At 41.3% G+C, this 23912-nt stretch overlaps 1 protein-coding gene and 1 long non-coding RNA gene across 5 annotated transcripts in view; one reads left to right on the top strand and one right to left on the bottom strand.

Moving 5' to 3' along the window:
* LOC309644699 overlaps positions 1-23912 on the bottom strand; it is an 887681-nt gene that overhangs the window by 272724 nt on the left and 591045 nt on the right. The window lies entirely within an intron of this gene.
* Positions 1-23912, top strand: part of ESRRG (estrogen related receptor gamma) — a 619726-nt gene that overhangs the window by 179089 nt on the left and 416725 nt on the right. For 3 of the 4 annotated variants that reach the window (XM_082427059.1, XM_082427060.1, XM_082427058.1), the window contains one exon: positions 5002-5093. The exons of the other annotated variant lie outside the window; for it this stretch is intronic. The gene's annotated coding sequence lies outside the window, so the exon portion shown is untranslated. The remainder of the gene's footprint in view (positions 1-5001; positions 5094-23912) is intronic. 4 annotated transcript variants of the gene reach the window in all.

The raw sequence follows: 23912 nt of genomic DNA, 5'->3' as shown, positions 1-23912 counted from the left end.
GGGGTGATAAACCCAGGGGAAGTTGCCCTCCATTTGATTTTGACAGTGTTAACGGTACTCCGAGTTTGAGTGAATGGACTATGTGTTCCCTCACATTTCATCTTCCTCTTTCCTTCCATTATTTTTCTTTTCTCTTAGTTTTTCACATTTCTTCTCTTCTGCTACTTATCCTTGTTCCTTTCCCTTTCTGACTTTCCATGTTTCTAGGGTTAAAGTGGAAGAAAAATGATCAGCAATGTGCTAGAATCAAGGACCTTGGTCACTTATTTTAAAAATATTATGTCCTTCTTACAGAAGAGCTTTCTCCTTCAGAAATTGCATCAGAAGATAGCCAGTATTAATGAACTTGTGAAAACTAACTGTAGAGTGACAACCATAGGGAGATCTAACTCTGGAATTCTAAGTTGGAGTTCAGTTTAACTGGGGGAAAGCCTTACGTTGTATCCATCACTGAAAAAGCTGTATCTATTACATGGCTGGATTAGTATCCATTTTCAAAACTATATCAGTCTCTGACCTACTCTTCCTTTCAAGGGTCATTTTTAAATACCATGTTAATTATATTGTTCCCTATTTCTCTTTTATTATAGCAAGCTTGGTTGTATGTGTGTGTGTGTGTTGGGGAGTGGGGTAGGGTTTGAAGTCATCTTTGCCCCAAATCTTCCCATTAACCAGTAACTTGTTTGTATATCCTATGCCTGCCCAGGATAATCTTTTCTGATTGCTTTTCTAAAAATCTTGAAAAAAATCTTCAAATAATCCAACTTATTTAGAACCACATGAACAACCTATGGCAGGGAATCTAGAAAGCTTAGGAATTTCTTCTGTTTATCATCTACTATCTGACTGTGTACTAAAGTCATATTCAGTTGGATCAGTGGAACTATTTTTGTTCTCCCTTTTAAAAATCTTTTGCCATCCATTTACGTTTTGACAGTGTATGATTCACAGACTTTGGTATCTGTAAGTAGGTTACAGGTGACTCCTCCTAGTAAGACATACTCCTAAGATTTTGGAATTGAAAATGTGCTGTTCATCAAGGATACCCAAGCTGTTAATTGTTGGGTTCCACTGATTCATGATTCATGAACATTATGATTCATGAACATTATGTGCTAAATGGCTTCTCTTTTTATTGGAATATCCATTCTTAGTATTTGGGACCTGAAGAACAGACCTCTGTCCCTCTGAAGGTAGAGAGGTAATTCCCCATCTTCTAAGGAGGTGCCTGCAACAGCCCAGAGGCTGGTAGGGATGGGGGTGGTACCAGTCCTCTTGCCTTGGGATCAGTGTCTTTGTGAGTAGAGAAACTGGTAACTTGGTTCTCTGGATTTCCTTTAAAAATATACTCTGGATTAGGGAAAAAATCCAGATGCTTCCTTCCCCAACCGTACACTATGCAGCCGTGGTGGGGTGGCACCATTCACATTATAATCCGTGTGAAAGATGCCCAGTGAAGTTGTGCAAAGCAAAATCTATGTGAGTGTATCTGGTAGTTTTCCATCCTGGAATGAATTAATTTTTTGTCAGTTCATATGTCCAATCTCAATAATGAATTGGGTATAGGCAGCTCCTAGTTTATAAAACAGCAGTGTCCTAGTGTACATTTTAAAACTGGTTGGTTGTAATTCAGACTATTTGCAGACAAGAAAAAAGAAATGAGGTACATGGTAGTGAGTTTCTAGATTACCCAGAAAAAGTCTCAGTCATGCTGTAACTCAACTTCTAAAGGTCTGCAACAGTCTTGCTTTCTATTCTTTAGTACATTATCTGCTATACTGAAGAAGAAATCTTCCACCTGGGTTGGTTGTCACCATTTAAAATGAAATTGATCTGGGGAGGTGTATATTTGCATTTTGTAGTAAGAGGAGACCGTTGAGGTAATAGGAGCAAATCCCACATACCCTTCTCATGCCCATCTGTCTTCCCTCACTCCCAATCCCTGAATGGGACAGAGCCTGAAATGGAATGGGCATGAGGGTTTTATGGCAAAAATATGCAGAAACTGGGGCGGGAGAAGAGCAAAGAGCTAAGTTCTAATTCCTCCTTTACCCTTACCTCCCGAGAACTCCCAAATAGCAAGACCCCAATTGCCCGTGGACAACTAGCTCATGTCCCTTTGGGATCCAGATTCTTCCGTCAGGAATTCTAGAAGCAGTAGGCAGACATCTTTTCTCTTCTTGCAACAACTCCTAAAGGTTTTGTGCATGTCTAAAAGGGAGGTGAGTGGCGGGACTTCCCTGGTGGCACAGTGGTTAAGAATCTGCCTGCCAATGCAGGGGACACGGGTTTGAGCCCTGGTCTGGGAAGATCCCATATGCCGCGGAGCAACTAAGCCCGTGCGCCACAACTGCTGAGCCCGCGTGCCACAACTACTGAAGCCTGTGCGCCACAACTACTGAAGCCCGCGTGCCTAGAGAGCCCATGAGCCACAACAAGAGAAGCCATCGCTATGAGAAGCCCGTGCACCGCAGCAAAGAGTAGCCCCTGCTCACCTCAACTAGAGAAAGCCCGTGCGCAAAAACAAAGACCCAACACAGCTAAAAATAAATAAATAAATAAATTTATTAAAAAAAGAAAGAAAAAGGGAGTTGAGTGGCTAAGGTAGTAATTCTTCCTCCCCAAGACTTTGAGAGCAGGGTCCCACTGCCCTCTGACCTGAGCTGCCCCTGCAGGTGTGGGAGGTCACAGTAAGATGATCCTGAGTTGAATGCCTCTGCTCAGAGATGAGTGCTGTACGTGGGGTCAGAGGAGAACCTGTTCCCAACGCTGTTACTGACAGTGTGAATGTTAGTTTGAATTTTCATTGATTTCAGAGGTGGGCTTTGACCAGCTATGTGTTTTAAATGTTAACTTGAAATCACAGCCACATCGGTCGTGACCATTGGCGTGGTTACCTGGACAGTAACTTATTATCTGATGAAATCAGCACCTGAAGGATTTTTGTTCCTTCAGATCCTTCTTTTGTACTTTTGGAGTCCTAAGCTTTCTTAAAAAAAAAGTAACAACCTAAATGAGTTTCCCTCAGGCATCTTACCCTGTAGTGTCACTTGGGTGGGTTCTTTCCTAATGCTTCATTATACTTATACAAATTGCAGGTTTTTAATAAGGCCTCCTGTGTTCCCAGTCCTAGAAAATAAATAGAGTTGGATTCTCACATTCGAGTCATCTTGCCTTCTTTTTCATTTACGAGTATACCAAATACACCTATTTTTATTTGCAGAGCATCTTCCAATTTTGGGGGGAGGGGAGTTCTTTTTTATTGAAGTATAGTTAATTTCTAATGTTGTGTTAGTTTCAAGTGAATGGCAAAGTGATTCAATTATATACATGTATCCTTTTTCAGATTATTTTCTGTTATAGGTTATTACAAGATACTGAGTATAGTTCCCTGTGCTATACAGTAGGTCCTTGTTGTTTATCTATTTCATATCTAGTAGTGTGTATCTGTTCATCCCAAACTCCTAATTTATCACCCTCCCCACTGATCCCTTTGGTAACCATAAATTTGTTTTCTATATCTGTGAGTCTATTTCTGTTTTGTAAATAAATTCATTTCTATCATTTTTTTTTTTAGATTCCACGTATATGTGATATCATATGATATTTGTCTTTCTCTGTTAGCATCTTCCTTTCTTGATTCTAGACCCTATCAAATTCCAATGTGTACTGGAAGCCTCCTTGGTCTCTGGGCTTAGTTGGTCTTCAGCTTTCCCTCTATGCAAGAACTTTTAAAACGATCCCTTTGTTTTCTCGTACTCTAATAGTTTCTCTTTGAGCATGAAAGCAAATGATCAAAGTTTGATTCCAATTGCTTCTTGTGGTCTTAGGGTATTAAGGTGAAGTTGAAATTGAAACCTCAATCTTGTTTAATTGTCAAGCATTTTACTTTTAACTTCATTCTTTAAAGAAAAGGGAAAAAGCTGTGGGTTTGAAGGGTGTCTTGAGTGAATATGATTTAGAGCCCCTCTGAGAATCTTCTAATCACAATACAGGCATCTCTTTGAAGTGTTCACTCCCCAAAGTCTATGGTTACCACATTCATGCCTCAAGGGGTGTGATGGAAATGGCCTGGTGCCATCAGATTAATGAGCTTTCCCACATTTTTTACGGAACAAACTGCATGAGAGTGTGCACCAAACAAATTGTTAGGGCCTTTCAGTTATCTGTTGGCCACAACTGTTTTTTCTTCTCCCTTCCCTAGGCTGCAAGTCTGGCACAGAATTCCCCTGGATATCCCAGGGGTCACTGTGTTGCTCTGAACAGTTTTCTTTTACATAAGGATAAAGATATGAGAGGTATTAAGTTAAATCATATGGAATTGCCATTCTTGTAAAATATTGGCAGTTTCCTGAGCTTCAGTCTAATAGTTTTCCTCTGATAAACATTCTACCAAAAACAGCATTTTGAAAAAAAGCATATTTGGTGAAAATCCACTGTGGGCTTATTTAAAACCGAAGCTTTGAGTTTTTCCAATCAGGAAACTTGCCCTCTACCTGCTTCCTTTTTATCTTTTTTTGAGGATCCGAGAAATAAGAAACAAACCCCTCTGATTTGGAGAAACTCGAATATTTTGAGACCAAAGTGAAATAAGTAAAGTCCCTTGATCCCTGTGATAGAAGAATTGTTTTTTCTGCAAGTTATAAATGGGTGTTATAATGGAAAATGCTTTCAAACCTTAACCAGAGCATGCACTATAAATAAGAGAGGAGCGGAAGATTAATAAATCTGATAAAGCTGAGAAGGAAGAAAACTTAAAATAAGTAATGAGGACTGTCCCTTAGCGGGAACGTTAATACAGCCCTGAGTATATATATAGGAAAATCAAAGACTTGCAGAAGGCAGCGCAGACTAAGTCATAGCTATTAATGCGTACTTAACTCTCTTGCCTGGGAGATTTTATTAAATTCAGCAGCCAAGAAAATTGACCTCACTTTTTGTTGTTTTTTTTTTTTTTCCTTTTTTGGGTTGGATCCTTGCTCACGTCACACAAATGAATAGAGCTGACAATTTACTGGTTCATCAGTGAAACAATATTACATTATGAAGATGTAAGGAAAAAATCCTACGCTAACGTTGTTGCAGTTTGAAAGGTAAGCTGTTCCCTATAAGATTAGGAGACATTAATGTTCCTTTAAAACTTACAGAATATAATGCCATGTGTTATATGCTAAAGAGTTAAGTGGCCTCTTGACATCTTTGACTGTCCCCCGTGGTCCTGGCAAGGATTTCATTCGTATGTGAAGAGGCTCCCATGTTTCCCTCATTCTGTCTTTTAAAATGCAAAAACGTCATTTTGAAGCTTTTCACGCGTTTTATTTTATGGGATATTCTGACAAATGGGACTTTATGGAGTGTGTGTTGCACTGATCATGTGATTCTCTCTGAAAAGTTTTACTCTTGTTTCTATGAATTCCCTGTATTGGCCACTAAGCCATGGTTGTCAGGGTCGGACTATTTCTTAATTCTTGTCTTTTGGTGATGTGCAAGAAGTAAAATATTGTGGTTCTTTCCGCCTTGTCCTGTACTTAAGACAGAAAGCCGTCTCTTCTCAGTTCTACCTTCCGTGAACTTACTAAAAGTTCTTGGCATGCTGTCAGTTACCAATTGGATGCCTAGTTCTTTCCAAATATATCTAAATGTTGTCTCCTTCACTCCGTTTTTGAAGGAAAGTCACCTAGTGCCTACTTTTCTAGGCTATCATCAGTTACTTAATTGGTCTCCTAAACCCAGGTCCTCCCCTTAGACCTGTGAACCCCTTGGTAATGACTGTCCTGTGAGGATCACAGTATAGAGGGGCTCTTAAATTGGAAAGTCTGTGCTTCCATCAGACTTTCAAACAGGTTCACAGCTCAGGAAAGGAGGCAAACCACCGCCTTGCATGGTTAGCTCCTGCAAGGCGGATCGGTGAGTCATCCGTTACCCTCTTCCCGCATCTGCTGCAGTACCAGAGGCAGAGCAAGGGTGCAGGAAATCATGCTCTCCATCCTGCCTGGTATTGAACCCTCTGGAGTCAGTCGGATTTTCTGAACAGCATTCAGCAGATTCCTGCTTCCATGCGGAAAATAGCATTTCAGAATGGAATTACCTTTTTCATGACACCCAAGTTGCTTCGCTTGCAAACTGGGAATAATTTAGGCAATGGGAGAGTACTTTTCCATGTGCCAAGTGGGTTGAAATGAGTCTGGTGTTTTCTCTGCTCCTTCAGGTCCAATGATCATGTAATGGAGTTCTGGCCCCACATCATTCAGTTACATGATTCTGGGATGTCACCTGTTGTTTTGTGTAACATTGGTTTAGTTTTAATTATTGGTGATACTTCAGTCTGTGCTTTTTCAAAACTGCAGGTGTGCCCTGCTTTAAGAAAACTGGAAATTGCCTCAAATGCATGCTTACGATGGATGCCTTTGCATGAAGGGGCGAGTGTTTGCACTCTGAAAATAGGTTGGCTTTATAAAATAATTTATCACAAGATTCCTTTAAATAACTAACTCTCTTAGAGCATTTAAAATATGATTTGATTGAAAAAAATCGATGTCCACTCACTCAATTTTTCAACAACGCGCACCTGCTTTGTAACGCGAGGCAGGAGAAGGGGAAAAATCAAGCAACGAGGAATGAGGGTCTTAAGTGAGCTGAAGAGGAATTAATTTTAATTTAGAAAAGAATTTGCTTTTCTAGAGTTTCCCAGGGAAAACACCTTCACCTTTATCACCTCCAAAGTACATAAGAGAAAAAAAAAAAAAGAGAAAAAAAAAAGCAGGTCAATTTGAGTTTGGAAAAAATAAATCTACTTTTTCGGCAGGTCGCGTTCTGCATTATGCATATGTGTAAAAGTGAGGTTTGCTTTGATCCTGACTATTAAAAGTTTATTTTTAAACTCAGACTGGGCAGGAATCCAGCGATGCTCTTTCCCCCTGTAGTACATCCTGGTTTCAGGTCCCTAGCCTGGCGGAATGCAACTAAGCAGCAGGAAATAGTTGAAAAGTGTGGACACTTGATGGGTGCTGAGCGGTTTTTTTTTTTTCTTCCCTTCTTCCCCTCCATTTTTGAAATTCAAATTGAATGCAATTTTCAGCTCATTTGAGCCAGAATATACTGTGGCTGAGCTTCAGTGGCTCTTAAATTCAAACTCACAGGAGAAAACAGATATCATCTGTCACAGAGGGTGGGAGAGAGGACAGTCCTGCATTTTATTCATGGGAGACGCAGCTCTAGTAACTAATTCAAACCCTTCTGACTAATCGACTCATCATTCACCAGCAAACTTATCAACTAATCAATGAAACCTTGAAGACACCCATCTTATGAGGTCTGGGAGCAGTTTCCCCCTCCCTGTAAAGAAGATAATTGTTCAAGTCTATTTTTGTATCGTTGGGATTTTAATACCTTTTTTGCAAACTGAGACAGAAGATCATGGCAATATTTTCTGCTGCCCTTCCTGACTATTTTTATTCTTTCCATCTTTAATGTCTTTGTCAATGCTATTTATTTATGACTGAGAATTAGCAGAAAGCTTACTGCTGGCAAAGTGTGGCCAAAATTTTTAGTTTTTTTTTCTTTACTAAACAGACTGCCTGAAAAATATTCTTCTTTCTTGGGGCAAATGTTTAAGTACCAATTAAAAGAGAAAGATCCACTTATTTACAGGGTGGCTGTTTCAGGATGGCTTGAGAATGCCTCTCGGGAAACTTCTGCCACTGGGTGTGTGCCCAGGGAATCCAAATGGATTTGGACTCAGGATAATCTGACATCTCTCCTCTGATTTCGGAAAGGATGTGATAAAGCAATTCTGGTTCTGAAATGTAGCTTTTATGCTTTACCACTGGTGCTTATCTTTGACTGTTTTAGTGTTAGCTAAAATTTCCATGGGAACACGAAGGCCATTAGCTTTCTCTTGCTTTTGTTGTTGTTGAGGTTCATGAGAGACAAGTTAATTATGATGCTATTTCAAAGTAAGGAGGAGTAAAACAATTAGATCTCTAAATACTATCACTTCTAATGAAGTTAGTTCATAGCCCTCAAACTTGGAGTTTAAAAATGTTTTGCAGTAAGTGTATGATCAAGCCACATATATTTATACTCACACCTGCGTGCAAGCACATATGTGTGTGTGTGTGTGTGTGTGTTTTACATGTCCCCAATGTCTCCAAGAATGTGACAGCAGGAATTTCCGGTCATTTTTACATTAATAAAGGCATCAACCACTTTACCCTGTTAGTAGCGATGTGCTTATGCTTTAGGTTTCTGATAGACGGCATTTATTTCACTTCCTTTATAAGAAAGAAGATCCTGAATTTTTAACCTGTTTTCTCACTATTATACCCTAATATAACTACCAGGACTATATTGTTATTTCTTTCTCTAAGAAACCAAAAACCTACCTTGACAGGGAATCCAAATTTTTAGATAACTATTAAATTAGTTAATAGAATTTGTTTTTCTCCTAAAATATCTGATCTCTTCAATTTACAAGTATTATAATTACTGAGTGCTTACTATGTGCCAGACATTCATTGGGCTAAGATTTGCAAATATAAGATGGTAGTTCTCTAGCCTAAGTGAGGTAAGACATTGGAGATGGAATTTCAGCCTCCACTGGCTGGGAGAAGAGGCTTGTAAAGGTACCCAAGTTCTCAAATGATTCTCAAATATGTAGTCCCCTCCTTTTCCTCGGTTGATAATCACTGGTATAAAACAAATATGATCTAATTTGGAGGTGGGAGAAAGGATGGTACTCAAAATAGTCAGTGAAAAAGATAATAAAGTATGCACACTGGGGTGCTAAATGTACAGTGTTCCTTAAAAATGTTTACGGCATTGGGCAAGGGAAGGACCAGAGGGGTGCTGTCATGCTGCACTGTAGGATGGGTAGCCCAGGGGTCCGTGGAAGAAGCAAGGAGGACCAGTTCAGGAGGGAGGCAGAGCTGGAGTCAAAGGGAGGACGCTTGAGGGAGGGGGCTCTTTGGTGTGCGAGAGGCTGCTCATCCCAAGAGAACTGAGCGTAAAATTTCTAGGAATTTTGTGAGCCAGTTTTTCATGAAATATTATGAAAAATTAAATTATATAAACTTACAGTAAAGCAATTATCTTAAAAATAAAAGTAATAAATACTCAGAACTTACCGCTCCCTAATTATTTTCCCCCCCGTATTGCTATTCACTATGCTCTTGAGATCTGCCTATTGTATCTGGATGGTGAAAATACTATCTAATGGTGCATATTTCTTCCCAACTCCATACTCCATGATGTCATGTTGGTGGCTTGGAATCAGCCATGATGTGAATATTTATATTGACGAATGCTAAAAATTGGGGCTTTTTTCCTCTCATTGGAGAGCCAGTTCTTAAAATTCCCCAGACAAACATTGGGGGTGGGGATGGGGGCTAAAGAACTGGGAAGTGTTGAGTGGAAAAAAATGTCAGAAGGTTGGGTTACATAAGGAGAATGGTTTCATCTCCATGGAGAGCAGGGCATTAAATTAGCCAAATGGTTTGTGGGTGATTTAGAAATCATTGGGAGCTATTGACTAGTTTTAATACTTTTTATTATTATTATAGCATATGTTCACTCTGGCAGATTTGAAAAATAGAATAATAGCTTACATTTCTATAATGCTTTCTATGTGCCCCACACTTTTTAAGTGCTTTAAATATAATAAATCATGAAATCCTGGAAACAGCCTTATAAAGTAGTTGCTATTATCCCATTTTAAAGAAGGGGAAATTGAGGTACAGAGATGTTCAGAAGTTTGGCCAAATACAGGAGCTTTGATTTGAGGGCAGATGCCCCCATCTTGGAGTTTGCTTTGCTGTACTGCTACTTGATGGAGCAAATGACTACCAGCCTAACTCTGCCACCTGGAGCATCTCTGAGAAACTGGACCAAGAGTGGGATCCTTTAGGAGGGAGACGGGGACTCTTTTAGTTGTAGACAGTTAGGATTTGAGCTGTAGGGAATCTGAGGCATGAGGCTCCCATAGCAAATCTGCCTGGAAAAGGAGTGATACCCGAGCCAGAGACAGACAGCCCTTGTGTGTGGTCGTGAGAAAAGGTTGGTCATTACAAGAATGAAGCATAGAAAGAAGAGCCTTAAGGAAAACTAAACTTCAGGAAGAAAAACAGGAAAAAGAGGCAGTGAATGAGAGAATGAACAAAGTAGAAAGGGAGGGGAAGGATGAGAGGCATAAAGGACAGTGTCATGAAGATAAGGAAGGAGCATTTGGGGAGGAAGTAGTGAACTAACAGTGCCAAGGGCTTCAGTGAGATTTTATAATGGTGACCATATAATTTATTGTGCAAATTGAATCGCTTTGTGAGTGAAGGGGGGAGTACTACTGATAATCAGACCGGAGACAGAAATAACCAGCAAACAGTGACGTATGGTCAGGCTAGGCTTTCAGGTACACAAAACTGGCAGATTTCTAAGAGTTCATGATGGTCGAGAAAGGATTCTCTTTAACCAGCCTTTACTGAGCATCTACCATGAGGACTGCTAGGGGCTGAGGATAAAGAGACATATGGCAAAGTTAAAAAGTATTTTGTGGAGGGAAAAAGACAGAAGTATAATCCATGCCTACCCAGTAGTCACTCTAAACAGTTTATTAATAGCTTTTTCTACGAATTCTGATGTTTATAGAGATACTGATCTAACTAGTTTCGTTTTCAACGAAAAAATGCAACCATGCCACATATAGGTCTTCTGTTTACTTGTTAACATATGTACTCTTTTCACGAGTATGTATTTAGTACCCCCTTAGATGGACATATCATAACATATGACCATTCCCTTAGTGATGCGCATTTAACCCTTTTACCATTTTTTGTTTCCAGTAATGCTATGTAATTTTTTTTATTCTTGTGTTTTTATTCCTATAGAATAGATATCTAAATTAGGATTGCTGAGCCAAAGTGTATCTACCTTTTCAATTTTATAAGAAACTGTCAGTGGATCATTAAAAAGTTACATAATTATATATATACAACTTATACAATGTTATAAACCGCTATAAACATTGTATAAATGTACACATCTACCAGCATTGTATGACTATCCATTTCCTGGTTAGCCATGGTTCTATCAGGCTTTCAAATTTTTTGCCAATTTACTATTGGGAAAAGTGGTGTCTTAGAGTTATTTCAACTTGTATTTTAAAAATTATGAATGAAGTCAAGCATCTGTTATGATTTTTATTGGTCATTTGTATCTTTTTTAGTGAATTTGCATGTTCATATTCTCTTGGCAATTATTTCTATTGAAATCGTCATCATTTTCTTTCTTTGTTGTCACTGCTTGCACACTAAGAATATTAACCCCTTTTCTCTTAAATGTGTCACAAAAATCTTTCCCTGTTTTATTTTACCTTTTTATTTTGCTTTTGATGCTCTTTCAACTAGGAGAAGTAGTCAAGTATGTTTATTTTGATTTTTTTTGTAGCTTCATCTAGCTTAGATTGGCTCCTTCTCCAAAAGAAAGAACAGCAATATTTATTTTATTCTAAATCTTTTATATATTTTTCAGTGTGATTCTGGAGCCCTAGAATCATAGACTAGTTGAAAAGACGGCTGCGGAGAATGGGTATTTCCATGTCATTCGGTTGGTGCTCTGGGGCATGCCCAAGTGTCATGGGGCCCCCAGAGCTGGGCTCTTAGGACATTGGGCAGAGGGGAAGGAGAGGTGTGGCTGGGCTTCCAGAGGGGTTGGTATCTAAGCTGAACCCTTAAGGCTGAGGCAGCAGGGGTGGGAGGGTTTCCAGCTGAGGGAAATGACAAGCCAAAGAGACTCGAAAACTTTGAAAAGTCAGGAGGCTTTACAGAGCAGGGAAAGAGAGACCCTGTGGTTTCTCAGGGTGGGTCAAGGGAAAGCATTTTCAATATGAGGGGAGAAGTGTTTTCCTGAATTCTTTAAAATTTCCACAAAGAACAGTTATTACTTTTATGAGAAAAACGAATTTTAAGCTGAAGGAAAGGAAACTCTAAGAGTGGGATTAAACAAACTAGATAATAAATCAATAAAGATAAGAAGCCCCTCCCCCCAAAAGTATTAGGGATGGGACAAAGCCGGAGAGGGATCCTTGTTTGAAGATTAAAAGTATCGTATGTGTCCTCCCTGATCTCTTTGTGCCTTACTTTGGGACCAGCTGGTGACAGGTACCTCCTAACTGAACTTGGCCTCCAACCTCTCAACTTTCAAGCCTCCCTGCGGGCCACTCTAGAATACGATCCTATTATCTATAACGAGGTCCTTCCTGACTAACTGGGCAGTTGAAATCTCCACAGCATTATCCCATACACACTTCTAGTTCTATTACACCGTTGTGTTTTTCCGATCTTCACAAGCATAACTACTTGTGTACTCCACCCACATGCTTCACACTTGCAGTTCCTTCTATTTGGGTTGCCCTCCGTCACTCTTTGTCAGGCCTATTGAGATCCCACTTATTCTTCAAGGCTCAGCCTAAACTTCACCTCCTCCCTGCAGCCTTCCCAGACCTCTTCAGCTAGAAGAACCCTGGATATTGAAATGTGTACTGGTACCATTTAAGACTCATCCTCAAACAACAAACTATAGTGATATAGTCCTCCATGTTCCTAACTAGATGAAAATTTCCAGAAGGGCAAGAACCATGTCTTACGTTTCTTGGCAGTTCTCAGGGCTTTAACATGGTGAAGTTCCATCCTCCCTAAAAAAAGACTGGAAGACCAAGCCCATCTGTAGAAACAGACCCATGGACCACAAAGGCAAGGACAGATGAGGGGTGAGAGTGCCCACTGAATAAATAGTCAGAATGTCAAGTCATTTTCTGAAGATAGGGGTTAGGAGCTTGAGGAGAGAGTAATTCTAAATAAACCTCCGAAGGAAGTGAGCCTGGGAATGCACAGGGGACGAGCAAATGGATTACCTCGTATTCTTGGTGGACGGCCAAGTTGAAGGTAGACAGAGTGAACAGCTAATAAGTCACATTCACATCTTCCTTCACCTTTGGTGACCAAAGAGTGATATGCTAACAGAAGAGACCTGAGAATATCTAAAGCAGAAAGAAAGAGGTGAGAAGAGAGTTTTAAAGATGCAGGAGAAAAAGAAGGATGCTTGCTCCAAGGGAGAAGTGAGTCAGAGAGAGGTTCTTCAGAGGGGATGTGAGTCAGAAAGGAAGATTACATAATAAACTTGGCAGTGTGTTGTGAGTGAGGACAGTGGTGAGAATGTCGACCCTGGACTTGGAGAGGAAAGATGTCCAAGGAAGCCACGTGGCGCCTAATAATTTGAGTGAGGTCCGGGTGACATGTGTGGGTGGGGAGGTGTTGGGGGGTGGGACGCAGTTTCTCGGAGGACATTGGGAGGATGAGGGCGTAACAGGCGAGGCTTGGACAGAGATCACAGATTTAACACCTTCACGGTTGAATAGCAGCCCCAGTCAGGAAGGGGGCTGGGAGATCTGGAGTAATCTTCTCGTTTGGGCTTTAGGAAAAAAATGTCTAAAATGCTTCATGTCATCTCCCAGGCCCCCCACGGTCCACTCTCTGCCTGCCTTTCAGGCCTCGTCACCTGCCTCTCTGTTCTTTCTCTAAACTCCAGCCAAGCCAATCTCCAGTCTATCCCCTAAGCCTTATGTCCTTTCTCATTCACACCTACGGTTCTCTCTGGAGTAGTCTTCTCTTCTTCGCCTAACTCCTCTTCCAACCCTAGGTCTCAGCCTGAAAGCATCCTTAAAGCACCCTGCCTTCCCCTTTCCCCACACACTAAGTAAAGCCTTCCAAGCACTTCTTTCCTATTTCTTAACATTTGTGGGACACATTGTTACTTCTTGACTGTCTTCTAGACTGTGAGTTCTATTCAGTCTCATGTTCTAGCACTGTACCAGTCACAGAGTAGTTGCCCAGTAAACATCTCTTGAGTGAGTGAAGGAAGGAAGAAATATACCTTTAAGTGACAAATTTTCACCACCAATCGTTGACCAAGCCCACCATGTGTCTTCTGAAACTAAGTACAATCAGATTTGATTCCAGTGTGACTTGAACATTCCTATGCAGATTTGGGAGACCGGGGGTTAATTTTTTCCTAATACTTTAACCATTTCTCAGTGTACGTTTCAGTGGCATTAAGTCTGTTCACATTGTTGTGTAGCCATCATCACTACCACCCATCCCTAGAACTTTTCATCATCTCAAACTGTAAAACTCTGTATTCATTAAACAATAATTCCCCATACCCACCTCCCCCCAGCCCCTAGCATTCACCATTCTACTTTCTGACCCTATGAATTTGATTACTCTAAATACCTCATGTAAGTGGGATCGTGTGACATCACCTGACTTATTTCATTCAGCAGAATGTTTTCGGAGTTCGTCCAGGTTGTATCGTGTATCAGAATGCTACTCCTTTTAAAACTGAAAAATATTGCATTGTATGTCTGCATCACATTTTATTTTTCCATTCATTCATTGATGGACATTTGGGTTGTTTTCACAGGAGAACAGTTTTTTGTTTTGTCTTGTTTTTTGTCCACGTGGCATGCGGGATCTTAGTTTCCCGACGAGGGATTGAACCTGTGCCCCCTGCAGTGGAAGTGAAGAGTCTTAACCACTGGACTGCCAGGGAAGTCCCAGGAGGACAGTGTTTTAAATCTTGAGATGCATCATCTGTCATGTAATCTAGTAGCCTGGGGGATGGTCAGTGGTGCAGAAGATAGTGTTTTCAAGCAGGGGAGGAAGGATAGATATTAAAGAATCATCAAAGTACATGGCAAAGTTAACAAAAATACCCAAGAACATGGAGATTTGAACAGGAGGGAGAGGAAATGTTTCAGTTGGACCATAGCAGCCTTGATATGAAGTGAGTGATGAAGATGGATGCCATAAATTTCAAATGATAGTAAATATTGAGAAGTAGATTTGAGAGAGATTCATTTTTTCCCTCTTCCTTGTTATCAAGATGGAGGAACAGGATGAATGCAAAGGGGCAGAAAAAAATGAGGCTTCGTTTGAGAGGAGAAACTGGGGGAAAGAGGTGAGAGAAAGATGGAAGATAAAGGGGAATTTGGCCAGAGTGTAATGGCATTCCACAGGGCACAGGGGCAAGATGTAATGGTGAAGGAGAGCAAATCAAGTCTTAATTCAAAGCCATCCTGCAATCTTCATGTAGGAAGGAGATCAGTGAATATATTCTAGTTAATGACAGTCTGAAGATAGTGATTCCACAGCCACCATTAGGCACCAATTTCTCATGTTCCAGGCTTTCTTCTTTTCAACCAGACTAGTTCAGAAATCTTTTCTTCTTGACTTTTCAGTAGCTGGAAAAGAATTATTCGTACTCATTCCATCAAAATCCCTCACATGCCTGAATTCTTTCTCAGTTCAAGATCAGAACTGGATTAAACTCTTTTCCCTTAACAACATCTTAGTTACAGTTTTCTAAGCCTTTAATGCCCTTTGAATTGTCTGCTCTAAGTTCTCTTGGGTAAAACTGTAGTCGGCCCTCTGTATGCACGGGTTTTGCATCCGTGGATTCAGCCAACTGAAGATCAAAAATATTCCAAAAAATTCCAGAAAGTTCCAAAAAGCATAACTGGAATTTGCTGCACACCAGCAACTATTCAAATAGCATTCACTGTGTATTTGCAACTATTTACATAGCATTTACATTGTATTAGGTATTATAAGTAATCTAGAGATGATTTGAAGTATACGGAAGGATGTACGTAGGTTTTATGCAAATACTATGCCATTATATGTGTGTGTGTGTGTGTGTGTGTGTGTGTGTGTGTGTGTATATATTTATGTATATTTTATATAAGGGACTTGGTATCCTCAGGGGTCCTGGAGCCAATCCCCTGCAGATACTGAGGGACAGCTGTACACCAGTAGTAATAGCCAGATTTTTCTCGTATCCTGTTTGAAGCTAGTGTTCTCTTTAATTATCTGGTAGGGCCACCTCATGGTGCCAGTACCCAGTGTAGCACTGGCCTTGCCGTGGAGTGAGAGGGCGCCATACTTTTGAAAGCAGCCTGATGAGAAGGAACCCATTGTGTGCCATGCCCATCAAGCTCAACCTCTCAGCCTAGAGGCAGACCAAGGAACTCTCTGAGATATTGTTGGCCCTGAGACTGTATTACCTTTCTGGAAGTGTTATCTTTTTCTTTCTGCTTCAGAAGTCCAGCTCCTTGGTCCATTTCAAGTTGCCTTTGATCTTTAACAGCTGCTCCTCAGCCCTTTGAATCCATCCTTCGGGAGAATCTCACTGGTCACTTTGCAGAGCCCCCTCAGGCCAAGAATACCTCCCTCACTTTGTTTCTACTTAACCCTTGCCCTTCATGGGGGTGAGGGGCCCGGTCCCCTGTAGTCTGTTATTACTTGCAGGTGATTAGCAGGTGGCTTCTAAGCGAAAAGGAACATTGCCCCAGGCGCCGCGCTCCCATAGGCTCTTGCCATTTTGCTACAAAAGAGAAAAATCGAGCCTTTGAAGAGTGTATATACACTATTCATGTCCTTAGAAAGAGAGGAATGTCTATAAAATTTCAGGAACAGTATTAGATTTTACTCAGTTATCAGAGGGCAGAACTATTGGGTTACGGCTCAGATTGCTTTTGGAATTAAAGAGAAGCAGTTGCCACAGCTAAGCATCTCATCTTTTAGTAAAAGCTTATTTGAGAATTTCTCTCTAGACACTAGTTCCCCCCAGCCAGTTGTATTCCGGTAAGACAGAGTGTCCATGAGATATAGTAATGGGGGCTGTGTTGAGCTGTTCTTCTTGCAGGGGGAGCTAGCTTAGTGACAGCGTGCTGTGTCCACTACTCATTTGATCAGATGAAAGCTCCCATCTCTACCTCAGTCCTCCAGGCTTTTTTGTCACCTACACTGCTACCTTCAGATCCCCCAGGGGAAATAATATATGCTTCTTTCAACATATTGAGCTACTGTCCCCAGCATTAAGTGAAACATTATACTTTTTTCTTCCCCCCCCCACCGGATTTCTAAACTATTGCTGCCAGCGCAGCGTCCCACTCAGACTACCCCCGCCAAATCAATCAATCAGTAAGTAACCAGTTCATTTTCCTGAATTTTAAATGGCTAGTTTCTCTCCTATTATATTCAGTTGAAAAATCAAATTAAAAGCCCAACAGAACTTCCTCCCCTCCCTTCCTCTGCCACATTAACATGACCAAACCATTCAATATTTGGATTCAAGGTATGTTAGAGCCACAAGAACCTACATGGAGTGATTTTTTTCCCCATGGGTATTCTCAGTATTCTGGGAGGGAGGTTGGCTGTGTTGCTGTAGCCGGTTGTGTAGCAGAAAAGGCCAGAGACGAATCCTCTACCTCCTCGGGTTCTTTGCCTCTGGATTGGATTCTCTACTCAGTTATGAACATGCGACGTGTCCCTCAGAGAATCTGGCCGAGTTCATCTGTACTGGTGTTTCCCAAATGTGCTCAGACCTGCTGTAGCAGAGCCTCCAGGCCAGGAGGCTGGCGTGCTGTGTTTTAACAAGCACCTGAGGTGCTTCTTTGGGTCTGGCCAGGCTGGGAAACACTGGCCCATTCGTTCCTGCTTCTGGCTGGCAGAGGTGCGTCGGATCTTGGGGTTGTCTGGGGGAGTGGGGAGTTCTTTGTGTGGCCTTTGGCTCTTGCCTGGCTCAGACTTTTTTGTCCTAAGGAGATCATGAACACTGAACAGCAGACTCATTTTGAAGGAACCAGGAAAAGAGGGAGTCTGTTTAAAAATAAAACAAAACAAAACAAAACAAAACCCAACCCAAAACAAAAACTGAAGGGTGTGTGCTCTTTTATTTGAGAATAACCTTAGGAAGTATAAAGTTGAAATACTCCTCGGGGCGACTGCCGCTGTATTGCTTGTCTCAACATGTTTTATATGACAACAGTAATAAAGGCTATTTCGCCATCCTGTTTAAGTCACCAGACCAAGTGGATTCTTTGTTTCCCTGCGTGAGAACGGCATGTGGTTCCCATTCCCTGATATGGTGGCTTAGAAAAGTGACCTGTTGTGATGACCTGGAAACCTTGTTGAGTATAATCCTCTAGATAGTGGGAGATGATAGAGAAGAGAATCCGGAAGCCTTGGGGTGTGCTGCGGAGAGCTGCTGGATGTAAATATACATAAGGAAGACAGTGCGCTTTTATTACCTATTGAGTAAGGCAGGCCAGGGGCTGAGGAACAATTGAAAACAGTATCTTGGGTCCATAATTGAGTTTTAGATGTTCTTACCTTACCCTATGTTGCTCTGCTGTTTGTCCAAGTCACATTTCTGCCCTGCCATAAATAAACCCAGACTGGGGCTGCAAACAATATCAACAACCACCAAAAAGCCATGCCACTAACCTTTTGTATTCTCGCACCACTCTTTGGATTGCTATGGCAACAATCATTTTAATTATGGAGGGCCCAAGTGATAACTTGTCTATCAGATGTGGCTCCCTTTTCCCTGTGGACAGAACTCTGATTGGAGAGAAGCTTTGTATGTGGATTTTCCTTCTAGGCTAGATTTTATTATCTGCTCTAACAGACAGCGCCTTTGCTCATGGAATGAACCAGAGGAAGCTGAAGTCCTGGCTGAAGGGGCTACTGGACAGAGGCCCTCGTGGAGATGAACTGGACCTTTCTGTCCCAGAGGCAGCCTGACCCACTCATCCCTTGTGAACTGAAGAACAAAACGAGCCATTGCTGTCAAGGGCAGCTTTTGTCTTCCCCTTTCGACCAGTGGAAATCCACATGTTAGGATAGAGACTTGCATGAAGTATCATCTGGTAATCGTCTTTGACAATGTTCAGGATTATGCTGGAGGGGGCAAACAAGTCATTCCATTGCAGTAGCGGTCTTGGAAATAAACAAATCACAGCAGATTTCCAATCAGAGCCATGGAGGGGAAAACTGCAGGAGAGAGCACATCACCCTTTGCATGTGCCCCCCCACCCTGCCCTTTGTTTCTGGATCTTTTTGCCTGTTCCTTGAGTTTCTCTCCAGGATTGGAGAGGTACCACGCCATATCTAAATATTTCTGGGCTTCCTCATTCTGAAAGCTCTTGCAAAGCTAAATAATCTTCCCCCTAGGTAAACATAAATCATCGTCTACCTTCTTTGCTCCTTGAGTAAACCTTCTGATACATTCATTAATTATGGCCACTGCCTGGTGGCACAGTGATGGCTGAGTCACTGCCGTGAGCACCTTTCCTGGAACGCCCCCACTTCTGACACTGAGCCTTAAAATCCAATTCAGCATTAAAGAGACTCTCTTCTCTGCGATGGACAGCCAGATGGTAGCAAGGAAAAGAAATACACCTGGAAAAGGCAGCAATGTGTTTGCAGGAGTGAGGGTGGGAGAGGGAAGATAGATAGAACATTGTTGGAGCGATGCTGACCTTAAACATCATGCAACTGTTTCTAACCTCTGGCAGCCCCGGAAATAAGACCTTGATCCTCTGCTCAGTAGATCTGCTGCCAGATCTAGTCGAGTTAATCACCATCCCAGCTTTTGAAGGCCAGAATGCCCATGCAGAACTGTTTAGAAATAGACATCATGGTTCTGATTTCTAATCCTTTCCCACATTATTTAAAAAAAAAAAAAAAAAAAAAGGTCCCAATTTTTGGTAAGTCTTGCTTAACTAACGATACAGTCTCTGTTGTGTTTGTTCTGCTTCCACATTCAGGAAGCTTTGCGGCTATGATTGTGATTTTGGAGTTTAGGCATGTTAATTAAGCCTTTGTATGAAAGCAGAAGGGTTCTGTTTCTTGTTTGTTGGTTTAATAAGATTTCGTGTTAAGAATGGCCCTGAGAATCTGTCAGAATTAGCATGGCTGCATATGTGTAGCTCAGCGCGTTGAGACCCTTGAAATGTCTGTTTTCAGGACATCAGCAGGGGGCTAATGAAAAGGCTTTGTTGATTTTAACGAATTGCAAGCCACTGTAGCCAAAATAAATATAATCTGCTTTTTGGATTAGTTGTCACAGATGATTTTACCTACTAACAGTGATTAAAGAACCCGAGTGGACCAGAGGCATAGCTGCTCTCCGGTGACTCTTGCTAAAATAGCAATAAACAGAAGTAAATAAAGACTTAGGGCATTAGTTATCTTTAATAAACAGTGACACCAGATATGTTGCGTGAGGGTGTGAAGGGGTGGGAGTGGCGGCTTAGGGAAGATAGGGTGTCAAATACCTGCCTGGCGCCCGATGGTTACAAAAAACTCGAGTGTTGACTGCCCGTGTTCCTGTGTTGTAGTTGTATCTCATCAGGAAGTGGTTAGAAACCCAGAGAAACTCTCCTGGCTTCCCAGCCCCCTCTCCAAAGCCAATGCCATTCATCGCCATTCTGCTCTTGTCTTCCCGTGGACTCTGGGACCAGAGGTCGAAATCCTGAAACTATAGGATTAGAGTATGAAAATCAAGGAAGTGTTAATTACTTGTGTAATTATTAACCTTCTCGCTGCACTAACTGTACCCAGTTAATGAACAGAAGACTAGCATCTATCCTTCCCTGTATTTTACTACCTTGATGAAAAGAATAACTTGCCCCAGCTGGTAACCCTGATCCTCAGATGTCCCCAGAAAGGTCTGACTGTGTTTCCCTCATCACTGCTTCATTTTCACCTGAAGAAAAAAGGTTGTGGCTGAAACCCTCTTCGGTGGGATGTGTGAGTGCCAGCTGACAGATGCCTTTCGTAGGCAGAAAAACATCCGATGTAAACAGCTATGGTTTTTTCCTATTTTTATTCTTATCAAATGTTTTAAATCATGCTGTGGATACTTCATCACAGATGGCTAAGCAATTGACAAACAGAGCTTTTTTTTTACCTTCTTCCTTCCTTGGAGGGTAGATATTATTGTGTTTGTTTTATAGATGCAGACACTGGTGTGCCCAAGGCCCACAGATGAGTCATGGCAAGGCCCACCTATAGAGCAGTCGCCTTCCAGTACCCTGGGGTAACCCAGGTGTTAGTTGCACTGTTGACTGGCCAAAAGCACATGCCCCCTCACGATTCCAACGATCATAATCTTACCCACGATTAGACAGCTGCAAGAACCCATAGCTGTCATTTATTAAGTTCTTACCATGTGCCAGGCACTGTGCTCTGTGCTTTACAGATAACACGCTGATACCTTACAACAGTTCCATTTATCCATAAATATTTATTGAGCATCCTTAGTACCGGGCTCTGCAGTAGAGATATAGCAGGGAGTAAAATCGATACAAATTCCTGCCTGTGTGAAATTTTTATTCCTGTGAAAGGAGTTAAGACCATAAACACAAATACATTAAAAAAAAATGTATTAGGGGATGGTCGGTTCTACAGAGAGAAAGCAGGGGAGTTGAGAGATGTTGCAGCCCCTCCTGAGGGCTTTGCTCTTACCCGGCAGAAGATGGGAAGCCCCAGGGGAGTTTTAGACAGAGGAATGAGAATCTGCCTTACATTTTCAAACCCTAAGAGATGGAAGCATTTCCTCATTTCACCGACAGAATGCAGAGTGCAGAGTCAATTCAGTTAAGTAGTTGCAAGAACTTACAGTGTGACTAAGACGCAGAGAGCATGCTGTGTGCTACTCCTCAGCACAGATACTGCCCACCGCTTCCTGATAGAAGACGTGCCTGGTGTCTCTGCGATGTCTTTTCTACCATCAGATGGGAAAAATCTTGTCAACGTTATTATATATATAATCTGGATTCGAAGTCATGAGTCGAGGGACCATTACGGATCCCATTTGCATCTCTAAATTCAGTTTCCAAACAAGACAGCAGAATATGGTGAAATCTGTAAACTGGGTAAACTGCTCAAAGTCACAGAAGAAGGAAGTGTCAGATCTGGGATTTGAATCTAGTTCTGTTGCCCGACTCTGAATCTCATGCCCTGCTCACGTCATCCTGCTGCCTGTGTGGCATTTATAACCTCAGACACAAAGTTGCATTCAACATATACAGGAATGAGGCGTTGTACTCTGCTGGCCCTGAGTAGATGCCCGTAATTGTGACCTTTCTGTGCGGCTCCTTCTTTGAACCTCTTCTTCTGCAATCCAGGACAGATCTTTTTGGGATAGATTTCCAATTACCAGATGGGCGGCTGTGGAAAGCCTGTAGCTGGGGAAAGCAGCAGTGTAATAAGTGACATAGGGTTGCATAAAAGTAGACACTTGAGGGCTGTTCCTAGATTTCATTTGTCTTCAGGAATTTCTTTTCCAAATCCTATAAACCACTGCTAAGTAATATCGATCTCACTGGATATCAGCAAAGATCTCTTCTTTCTTGGTGAATTTGAAAGGTAAATAGGCATCATTAAATATTCTAAACTAATTCTTTTTTTCAAACTTTTTATTTTATATTGGAGTATAGTTGATCAACAATGCCGTGTCAGTTTTAGGTGTACAGCAAAGTGCCTCAGCCATGCATATACACGTATCCACTCCCTTTCAAATTCCCCTCCCATCTAGGTTGTCACATAATATGGAGTTCCCTGCGCTACACAGCAGGTCCTTGTTGGTTATCCACTTTAAATATAGCAGTGTGTACATGTCAATCTAAACTAATTCTTATGATGAATGCGAAAGGCCGTGGCTAGTCAGATGCAGGCACACAACTGTACATACAGACGAATGTACACAAACATACACACTCACACGCAACCAGAATTCTCTGTTTTCTAGGTCTTCTGTGCAACTTTGGTCTGAGTTATCTTGATCAAATCTATTTGTAAGATTTAAATAACCATGCTCTTTTGTGTGAGGAGCCATGCCTTGCTGGGGGCAAGGCCAAATTCTTGACATGCCTTTTTTTTGGTGAGTTGCACATGTAGTTTTGCTTTATTTTAAAAATTTTTATTTTATATTGGAGTATAGTTGATTTACAACGTTGTGTTAGTTTCAGGTGTACAGCAAAGTGGTTCAGTTATACATATATGTATATCTATTCTTTTTGAGATTCTTTTCCCATTTAGGTTATTACAGAATACCGAGTAGAGCTCCCTGTGCTATACAGTAGGTCCATGTTGGTTATCTATTTTATATATAGTAGTGTGTATATGTCAATCCCAATCTCCCAATTTATCCCTTTCCCCTCACCTTTCCCCTTTGGTAACCTGGACATGCCTTTTAAAAGAAGACTTTACATCTAAAATCCTTAGAATTTTGATGGACTAAATAAACAATAGTTTTACAGCACAAGCACAGCATTGCTATTTTCCTTCTCTAAATAACCTTGGATTTCGACCTTGTACTTTTTTTACCCACAATGCACTGCTACAGGAATGAATGATATACAACTTCATCTTGCTTCCTGCAAGTTTTCCCCAAGTATATTTCTGAAGTCATCACACACTCTGGTTCTACCTCTTTGTAGGATGTATGTGACATCTGCCACCAACTCTGTGAATAATATAACAAGATACCGGTGAGACTCAGCATTAGACTTATTAGAATAAAATTTAATACAGGCGCTCTCTTCATTTTCCATGGAAGTCTTACTTGGGTGTCTGGCATTTTGAAATAAGAGAAAGTAATTATCTTGTTATACAACCATACGCTGACAGGTGGGACGGGCACAAGGAAAAGCTCGATTCTGCTTAAAATTCAAATTAACACCCGGGTCAGCTTTGGCGTGGTACAGAAACATGATATTTCTCGTCCATGCAGGATGAGTTCGGGTGTGCAGTAGGAATTGCTCTTATCTGATTTCTAGAGAAGAGGCCAGCCTCCGTGATAGCCTATTTGTTTTCTTTCCTTGCATTTTTAAGAGAAGAATAAAAAGAATGTATTCTGTTTTAACAAGTTATTGAGAAAGCAGACTTTGTTTACTAGAAAACACTGTTAACCTAGCAACAGATTTAACCAACACTGGTTGGTGTTCAAATTTCCAAGCTGCTTTTCAGCCTGAGCAGAGAGGTCTAGCTGTGTGATTGGTCTCCTCGCCAAAG

The sequence above is a fragment of the Balaenoptera physalus genome (assembly GCF_965194825.1).
Source record: "Balaenoptera physalus genome assembly, chromosome: 1".
Classification (NCBI taxonomy): Eukaryota; Metazoa; Chordata; class Mammalia; order Artiodactyla; family Balaenopteridae; genus Balaenoptera; species Balaenoptera physalus.
This window is presented reverse-complemented; position numbering and strand designations above follow the sequence as displayed.